This window comes from Phoca vitulina, unplaced genomic scaffold, assembly GCF_004348235.1.
Source record: "Phoca vitulina isolate PV1807 unplaced genomic scaffold, GSC_HSeal_1.0 scaffold76, whole genome shotgun sequence".
NCBI lineage: Eukaryota > Metazoa > Chordata > Mammalia > Carnivora > Phocidae > Phoca > Phoca vitulina.
In genome coordinates, this window is record NW_022589779.1 from 2880524 (window position 1) to 2890974 (window position 10451).

The 10451-nt window shown below is 37.8% G+C and overlaps 1 long non-coding RNA gene across 1 annotated transcript; it reads right to left on the bottom strand.

Annotated features, from left to right (window-relative positions):
- Positions 1–888: 888 nt before the first annotated feature.
- On the bottom strand, positions 889–4960 carry LOC116625277. The gene is made up of 3 exons (XR_004298049.1): positions 4731–4960; positions 4018–4064; positions 889–1176 (listed from the first exon to the last, which is right to left on the bottom strand). It is a non-coding gene; the product is annotated as an uncharacterized LOC116625277 (long non-coding RNA).
- Between the last annotated feature and the right edge of the window lie 5491 nt (positions 4961–10451).

The window sequence follows — 10451 nt, forward strand, 5'->3', positions numbered from 1 at the left end:
GAAATTAATCTAATGGATGAAATGATGTGGTCAAGGAGGTCAGGGAAGGCTTTTCCTTCTCTGAAGATGGGAACTTTGAATAGAGCTCCAAAGGATGAAAAAAGAAAAACTTGCCTGCAAAAATAAGAGCCTATCAGAGCATTCTGTGGTGGGAGGTTGTGTGGTATGTAGGAAGGACTGAAAGAAGACCAGTGAGCCTGCAGTGGAGTGAGCCCAGAGGGGCTATGACGTAAGGAGGGGGCAGCAGAAGCTGGACCATGCTGGGCTCCATGCGCCATGTTAAGGTGTTTGGTCTTTTCCTTCAGAGAAATGGAAAATACTAAAGGGTTCTAAGCAGAAGTAACCATGATCCAATTTGTATTAACTCCTAGGTTTAACATTGATTACATTTAGATTGCCAATATATTATTCACTGAATTATCTGTGGAATAATATATGTGTACAGGCTATCTGTACCTTTTACTTCCTACTATGTCCTTAAATATAAAGAGATATTTTGAAAATTAATTTTGATGCCATTGCCATTTTGAGAATGAGTAATTAATTAATTAAATTGAATTCATTGAAAAAATTAAAATAGCCTTGCTTTTTAAATATTGAAACAATCTTGGTCAATGAAGGATTTTAAGAAGTGAAGATTAGTATTTTGAATGTAGATTAATAGAGGGTGAGACCAAGGAACAGAATGATGAGAATGTGTAGAGGAGAAAGTGAAAAATAAAAGATTGAGCTTGGGTTTCAGAAATATAAAAAGCGTAAGTGTAGGTCTGGGCATTAAAAGGTGATGTTTAGTGTGAATGCAAAGGATATAACTTGGAAAGTAAAATAAAGAAGACAAGTGACATGCTTTTGAGTTTTTCCTTTTTATTCATTTTGTCAGACCTGCATCTCTTCCTTTTGGATAAAGATTCCCACATACACTGTTAGTCCATGTGGTTTGAATGGAATCTACTCCACCCACCAGCTCCAGGGGTAGCCAGTCAGAGTACTCCATTGCCTGGGCCACATGACTGACTTAAGGATGGACCTGTGATCCAAGAAGATAAATAGGAGTCATTTCTGTAATAATTTCTGAACCTAACGGGAAAGATGTGCTCTCTTTTTGAGGGGGATGGCTATGTAACAATGGATTAAGATTCAAGTGTTCTCCTTTGCCACCAATAAGGAAGAATTGTCCTGAAAAAGAAGACAACAGAGAGGAAAGCAGAGTCAGGAACTGGAGAAAAAGACAATGGCAGTGGTTAACCCCCTGGAACCAGATATACTTTGAAATTTCCAGTTATATGGCCTGATCAATTTTCTTATGGGTTTAAGCTAGTTTGAGTTGGGTTTTTGTCATTTGAAGCCATGAATCTTTCCTTTGCACCAAACTTTCAAAAAACTCATATCTAGATCAATCTAATCATCAATCATCTTTATACACCTGGGATCTTAAAAATAATTGTAGAGTCCTTACAAGAATAGTTTAGAGTTGCAAAGTACTGCTGGAGATTACATGAACTAGTACATTGGTGCCATGGAACAGTCATGGTTCACAGCAGAGTTGGGGCCTCAACACTACTTGGCAATATTTTTTTTCTGTATCTCTGGTTATGGTGACTCCCATTTTACTCAGCAGCTTTATTTTAATTTCATTTTTTAAATCTCTATCCTACCAATTCTACCTTTACTCTCAGCAAATGATATGTTGCTTTTTACTTCACTGAGAAAATTGAAACCGTCCGGTGATATTGTCTCCCTGCCTATCAATAGCTCAGAATCTGCACTCATCCTTTCTTCTTTTCCTCTTGGCACACAGAAAGAGATGTCTTTACTCCTGCTCAAGATAATTCTATGCTTTGGTTTCCATTTTCTTCACCTCCTTTGGGACCTCACTCTGTTGATCTTCCTGTATCCTGTGTTATCAATCTCTGTCTATTGGTTCTTTATGTATAGTTTCACCAATTAAAAATAATCCTTAATTTTATATCCTTCTCTTCCTATGGCCCTTCCTTCTTTCCTTCCATCCTTCCTTCCTTCCACTTCTTAAAAGAGTTAGTTACATATCTCCATTTCCTCACCTCTCCTCTGTGCTTTGACTTACAACAGTCTGACTTCTGCTTCTACCTTGCTTCAACCCACTCAGATGGAGGTCACCAATGACTTCCATATTGCCAAATCTTTTTCTCTTCCTGTCTTCCTTGAGCTCTCTGCAGCATTTGATATTGTTGATGGCTCTTGCTTTCAAATGGTCTTCTTCCTTATGTTGTGTGCCCTGAGGCTTCTTTCTAGTGATGCTCCTTTCAGCTCTTAGGTTGTTTTCTTCTATAGCTCACTACTTCATGGCAAATTTATCAAATACTTATTTTGGGTCAGGCCTATTAGCGTATGTAATTGTAGGTACTATTTATGTTTTACATAATTATTACATAAATAGTTACATAATTATTATATTTCCAATTTTACAAATTGGAAAGTTGAGGCTAAGAAGCGCCCCTATTTATAAATTCTTGATATAAAAAATAAACCCTTGTCAGTTGATTTCTTAGTTTCCCAAGAGAGAAAGAAGACTATAAGATAAACTAAAAGAATTTTTACTGAGTTCAAGATTTTATTTTGGGTATAAGAAGAATAATAAATAAGTATTTACTATCATTTATTTTCTAAACATTGGTTGTTTGCATATGTTCAACTAGATTTTTTTCTAAGCACTTTGAGAGACAAAATGATGTGACATACTTGTCTTCTGTCCAATATCACCAGGGAGTTGTTCACAATAGAAAAATAAAAATTCATGCATAATGAAAATTCTAGACTTTGGTCACTACTTAGCATTGTCTGATTATATGCAGTATTGTTGTCTATTTGATAGCAGATGCTATATGTATCTTGGCATCAACATTATTGTTTACATATTACTGATTCTCCACAAAAAACATCTCTTCACTTTGTACCCTAGAGGGCTCATTATCTCTCCAGGGGCAGATGGAGATTTATATATAAAAATTGATAATGACCCTCTTTGCAAAATTAAAGATATTGGCCAACTCTTCCTTTGGCAGCTGTCCAACTTGCATAATTGCATTTGCCTTTCTAAATTTCCCCTGAAGCTTCAGTTGAATAAGGTGTTCTTTTGAATTTGCATTTTGAAAAGGCTTAATTGTACAGCATTATCCAGCTGCCCCAGCTGCAGTTCAGACCTGGTTGGTATTGGTAAACTTTGTGTGTTAGCAAATCACTTTGAGAATTTTCCAGTCAAATGAAAGCCATTAGTATTAGTGTACTTGTATGAACAAAATGTTTAGATTTTGTGCAATGTCAGTTAACTGTAGTTAACATTCCTAAGGTAATTTTCCTACTGTACTCAATCAGAGTTAATAGCACATTCAACAGACTTGCTTACTAAGGATTTGTTTAGAATGTTACTACACATAACAGTCAGTAAAGAGAAGTATGGGTAGATTTGATTCCTCTTATATCCACCAAAGACTGATCTAATGTCATCTAATCTCTAATGTAAATAAACCAGAAGTCTAACCTGGAGAAGAGGTTCTCAGTCTCCAAGACCAGTTGTACCTACAGGCACCTTCTAAGAAAGCAACCACATGTAACTTCTAATTCAAGGTTGGTTGAGGTTGGTTGCATGTGACTGGACTACATATACCTCAACCAATTTCCTCCCCAGAAGCAACTGATAGGCTAAACTAAGAGCCTGGAACAAAAATTTTACATGATGGACTCCATACTGAATGGCAACTAATAATCCAGTCAGGTGTTCTAGCTTAGAACATAGTTATTCATTCAACAAGTATGTAATGAGAACATACTCTGGGTCAGACAGCGCACTAAGTACAGCAGACTTTGAAGAACGGATAGTGATTTTCTGTACTCATGAAAGTTACTAATGGAGAAGTCAAATAGTAGTCAGATAATCACATGAATAAGTATACATTGACATTCTAACACATGTGCTAAGAAGAAATAAAACAAAATACTCTGAGAGCCTGACCCAATATGAGAGGCTTAAGGAAGGCTTACCTGAAAAAAATGAGGCTTGAGCTGAAAAATGGAGAAGAGCCAACAAGCTGAAAAATGAGAGAGGAGTATTATTAGTAGAGAGAACAATATTGTAAGACTCTTGTGAACCCACTAGAGAAAATTTAAAAGTAAATAATAAATCAGTGCCACTGGAATGCAGGGACTGAGGATAAGAGTAGGTTGAGGTTAGGCTAGAGACACAGATAGGCACCAACCACAGAAGCCCTTGAGGGCTATATGCATTATTTTGGTCTCTCCCTAAAACAACAATGTTAAGTCCCTCAATGTATGGATTTCAGGCATGGAGAAGAGGTAACATATTCAAAATTGAATTTGAAAAATATTGCTCTGGTTGCAATATAATAAACTGATGAAAGAAGTAGAGTGGATATGGGAAGACCAAACGGAGTGACTTTGCAGGAGTTCAGCCTAGAGAAAATGAGAGTGTGAGCTAGAGCAATAGCAGTAGAAAAGGAGAGAGGTGAATAGATTCACAGAATATTAAGATCTGTTATGGGATTTAGACATATTGAGCCTGAAAACTCTTTGAGACACTCAAGTAGAGATCCTGAATAGGCAATTCAGTGTATGGTCTGGTCTGGACTGGAAGTATAAATTTGAGAATCATTAGCCAATCGATGAAAATGAACCATGCATACGGAAAATACTATCCAAAGAGAAAATATGCGATAGACACAAAGATTATCACTCACATCTCCCAACAGATATTTTTCCGCTCTCAGCTCCTTCAGCATCTTCTTCAGCTAAGAGAATCTCCTTGAAGGATCTCATGTCTTTTCTGGGCACCTCACTTCTGGTGAATGAGTAAGGCAGGTGTATGAAGGCTCAGCCATTTCAATTTAATGGTGGGTGAGTCCATGATTCAGAATGCCCCCACACTCTCTGCTTTCTTTCCACAGGTGTTGGTTCGTAATGAACAGCTTGCACCCCAAACTCTATCACAACAACATGTGATCTAGAGAACCTAACCTATAACAGAATATAAAGTGGAAAGGGAAAAGTGCTCAGAACACACTAACCAGAGAAGGGTGTATCTGCAAAGTAATAAAGAAGGAAATGCTAGAAAAGTAAGAAGGAAAACCTGGATAGCATTGTGTCCTGGGAGACAAAATTAACACAATACAAAAAAACTCAGAGTGGACAAGAGTGCTTAGAGATCAGAAAAAAATTACTGGAAAACATCCATTGGATTTAAATTATGGAGGTCATTTGTGGCCTTGGCCACAGTTGTTCTGGTGCAGAGCTAGAAACAACTGTTATAATGGAGAAAGTTGAGGAGGTGAAAAAATGGACTCACTAAATAATGAAAGCTCTTTAGAAAATTCAGATTTAAAGAAATGGGAAAGATTGAATGGAGTTGGAGGGGAAAGTGGGAGTCAAGAAAAGGTGGTTGTTTTTAAGATAGGAGAGACATGAACAAGTTTAAATGTAACTGGAAATAATCCAACTGAGAAGGATATGTTGAATACATAGCAGAGTAGAGGTGATGAGGAGGAATGGATAATGTAGGTCCGTGATAAGGCATGAAGGGATAAAATCCAAAACACAAGTGGTGAGATTGGCCTTAAATGATCAGAAGACTACATCCTATGCTAAAATAGGAGGAAAACAGAAGAACATGGGTACAGATGGAACTGTATGAATTTGGTAGCAGGAAGCTGAGGGAGTTCCCATCTGATCCCTTCTATTTTCTTCAGGAAGTAGGAGGTGAAGTCATCTGCTGAGACCGAGGAGGAGCTAAGAATATTTGAGGTTCAAATAGAGTATAGAATGTTTAAAACAATTTTTGAAAATAGAGGGAGAGAATTTACCAGGGGAACAAAGAATTGGCAGACTTAAAGGGCCCAATGTATTGGCATAAATCTGCCCTGATGGGTGACTTTTTGCGACAGTGCCAGGTTGTTCAGTCATAGACATAGAGAGAACATAGATGCATTCATTCAGAGTTTGGCTTTTATCACATATATGGGGGGGAAATCCTTAAGAGACAAAGAGACAGGGAGTTAAGACTACTGGTGAGAGTGTCATTCAAATAATGGACTGCGGGATCTAAACTAAATAATGACGGTGAAAGAATGAAAACAGATGAGAAGGTGGGAGCAGAAGGGCAGGGAGAAAGTTAAGCAGTTAGCACACTGGAGAAACACTTCTCCAGATCTGAGGATCTTGTTAGTATACAGAATATGATTCAAGTCCGGAAGAGGGATATGAGATTCTGCATTTCTAACAAGTTCTCAGTTAATGCTGTTACTACTGGGCTGAGGACGAGACTTTGAGTAGCAAGGTATTAGAAGTTCAAATAAGATCAAAAGTAGCTTTGAATTTGAGAAGGAGAGAGAGGAGAGAATAGAAGAGGTAGGCAGAAGCAACAGGAAAAAAAGAACAGTGGACAATGAGTCAGAAAAAGAGAGAAGCAGAAATTAAGGAAGGTTGAGACATTAGAATTTGAGAGGAGCAATGGATGCCCACTTTAAGGCAGGCAAATGACCAGGTCACCAAAGATTCTATTAGATCACTAGAGCTACAGTAGCTTAATGCTGAACAATGACGAATAGGATCCCATGAAGGACACCATGTTAAGATGTTCATCTCCTCATGTCTTTACAAAATAACCCGATTTGTGTGAGGTTACCTGAGTGACCCTGTGTCTTGGCCACTTGAGAAGTCTAACTAAAGGAGATGCCTTGTAGGTCCTGATCAGGTAGGTTGTAGTTCAGTGTGAAGGGATACCCACACTATTACTAGGGAAGCAGAAAAGGCAGGGCTGCTTTTTAAGAATAACTCTACTGCAGTTGGAATTTTAAGATGAACTTCCAACACATCCCAGAGCCTCAAAAGACAGGTTACCCCAATCTGTAGAGTGATTTTTTAAAAAAATATATGGAGGGCTTTCAGCTTGAAACATATGTGAACTGGGGCACCTGGGTGACTTAGTCCATTAAGCATCCAACTCCTGATTTTGGCTCAGGTCATGATCACAGGGTTATGAGATGGAGCCCCTTGTGGGGCTCTGTGCTGGGACTGAGCCTGCTTAAGGTTCTCTCTTTCCCTCTCCCTCTGCCCATCCCCCACTCCCCCCTCTCTCTCAAAAAAAAAAAAAATATATATATATATATATATGTTTATAGTAAGGTAGGGAAAAGGAAATTGTTAGAACTTCTGGAAAGAAAGAGCCTACTCTGACTTAAGGGAGACTCTTAAATCTAGATAGCTCAAACAAGATTACCTAACCATAGGCTCAGGTGATATAGATAGATCCACAAAGTCCATTTTCCTACTCATTCTATGAACCATACCTTTCCAAGAAATTGTAACATGCCTTCTAATTCCTAAGCAAGCAGTTAAAGATTTCCTCAAATGTTGAATGAAATCAACCACCAAGACTTGTATTCAAACAACAAAAAAATAAAAATGATAAATGAAAACATATGTAATTCAAGGTGAATTGATCCAACTCACGTTGAGGAGAAAAAACAAAAACTTAGATTAGACAAATATTAATAATATCTAATTTTATTGCTCACTTTTGTGCTTAATGTTTGATTCTCTTTAAAACTTGTCCCATGTGACTCTTCCTTGGAAATGTAGAGATTAAACATCAGTAAATGTTTTGAAGGAATTCTAACTTTTGGAAGGGAAACAACAAAACAGAAAAATGAACTACAATTATAACTTCAAAAACATACTTCAAAAATTAATCTATCTGGACCACAAACAAGCCCCCTTACCTAGGCACAGGTAAGTATTAAGTAAGTAATAAGTAAGTATGTAAGTAATAAGTAATAGGGTCATTAAGTCTTCTGGCAGAGTATTCAGAAAATAGCAAGTAGCATTATGTAAACCACCATTGCAAACTTGAAATCTATAATGACATGACAAATGGCACAAACGTAAGAAGATTTATTTGCTGCTATTCAACAATAGCTTCATTACATCAACCTGAATAAATCAGAAATATTGTCTTTTCAACACCTGACTCACTGGCAGGGAAAGCATGAGGAGCAGTAGGTTTTTCTGATATTCTACAAATCACATAAATTAGGCAAATGTCCATTCCATGGTTACTCTTGTACAAACTTGTACATTTGGGGACAGAAGGTCACTATTCAGTATAAACCAGAAATTTATAATTCAAGAAGTATAAAAATGCTTTTTATATTCTGGGAAGAATATTTGCAGTAGTTGGGCCAAAGGAGCTGATCACCTAGATTCTTGTATACATGAAAAATCTGTTTCTCATAACTACTCAGTTCAATTTAGGAAGAAAAGCTTGTCAGTATCATCAAAAGAGTTCTTTCTTGAATTGGAGAAATCTTATAGACACCTTACATTCTCAGTGCTGTGTTACTCACTATGTAATGGCTTCACTCAATTCCAGGGTATTCCCTGATACAGAGTTTTAGCCAAAAGAAATTTATTTAAGGGAAGAAGTCTAGCCTAAAATGGAAAAGTTGCAGGTTTAGTAGGCTTGGAAATTTTGGACTGGAAAAGACTTGCACTAGGGAGAAAAAACATAGAATGCTCTCTCTCTCTCACTCTCTCTCTCTCCATTTCACACATACTATTCAAAATAAAAAACGTGTTTTTGGTTTTGGTGGTGTTTTGTTTTTAACCTCTTAATAAATTACCTGATGCTTTAGCTCATCCTATACCCAAAATAGCAGTCACAAATTAAAATGCCTACAGGGGTTAGGCAGATAAGGCAAAGGAGTGAAATCATCTCTATCAAGTTTAAGAAAATGTGCAGTGGTGAGAACTTGGCAACCTGTAAAGAACTTGACCCACTGAAGGGTCTTAGTATTTACTTACCTCCACTCAGTTGTCTTATGCAGAAATGTAGGCCAGGTTTTGCCAGATGTTACAAATTTTCAAGATAAACTGTAAACCTGAATTTTTATGTGCTATCTCCTAGATTTTAAATTTGGCAATAATTCGAACATTGTTTGGAAGTTCATGGGGACTTTTAGTCAAGATGGTTTAGTGAGTTCATAAATTACCACGCCCTTTCTGTTCCAAACCCTCAGCCATGATTGGAAATGTATACAAAGATAAAAGCCCAATGACATTAGCTGGGTACAGAATCAAGATAAAAATCTCCACGGACCAGAAACAGAACAGAAAGGCAATGTAGTGAGCAAAGAAGGCTCAGGCAGATGAGTAGCCAGAAGCAGGCATCCTGCCTGAAGCTGCAGCTGTGTTGGGACCACCATGAGCATGGAGGAGGCTTAAACAACAATTCACTTGATGATAGGGACTGTGGTTTATTAGGAAGTGTTGGACCTGAGAAAGTAGGAGAAAAAATTACAATCTTAAGAACAGAACTGATCCAAAGACCCCCTAGCACCATAACCATATCAGCATTATCTCCAACATTACCATGGATCAGGAGCCCCCAAACAAAGCAACTCTAGAGATTTTATAGGTGTTGTTTACCAAACCACTATAATACCTAATCACACAAACTTTTTCATTAAGCAACTCAATTATTTACTCAACGACTATTTATTGAGCTGTACTACATGCCAGGCAGCATCCTAGGTGCTGGGGAAAAATGAGCAAACAAAATAAAGTCCCTAATGTATTAAGGTTACATTATAATTGCAGGGTTGGGGAGAACAGAATGAGAAACAGATCACAAATAAACAAGAGAATGCATAGTACTTCAGAGGATAAAAGTCCTAGGAAGAAAAAATAAACTAAAGTAAGGAGGAAAAAGAGCACAGAAGTGGAAGGAAGGATGCTATTTATAGAGAATGCCAGAGAAGACTTAATGAAAAGGTGTTATTTGAGGGAGCCAGCCACATAGATATGTAAGGGACAAATGTCCCAGGCAGATGGCACAGGGAGTTCAAAGGCTTTGAGGCAGGGGCATGCACAACACTTCAAGGAACAGCAAGGAAACAGGAATGGAGTAAGCAAGAAGAGTAGTAAGAGCAAAGTCAGAACTGTAGCAGAAGGCCAGATCACACAGAGCCCTCTAGGCCATTTTAAAGTCTTCAGCTTTTACTCCTTATGAGGTGAGAAGCCACCGAAGGATTTTGAGGAGACAAGAGACAAGATGTGACTTACATATTGAAAAGATCATTATGACAGCCTTGTTCAGAAAAGACTGGAATGAAATGTGAAGAGCATGGAAAGGGGCAAGGAAACTAGTTAGAAGTCTATTCAAGTAGTCCAGGTTAGAGATGATGATGGCTTAGACCAACATGAAAGCAGTGGAGGTGGTAAGAAGTGGTTAAAATGTGAACAGAGAGAGAGAGAAGAGGATTGCTGTTAGATCAAATGGAGAGTGTGAAAGAAAGGGGAAAGCCAAAAATAACTCCAGACTGTTTGGCCTCTGTAGCTGGAAGAAAGATATTACCATTTACTGAGACTGGAAAGTATGTGGAGAGGTCAGGTTTGAGCTTGGAAGT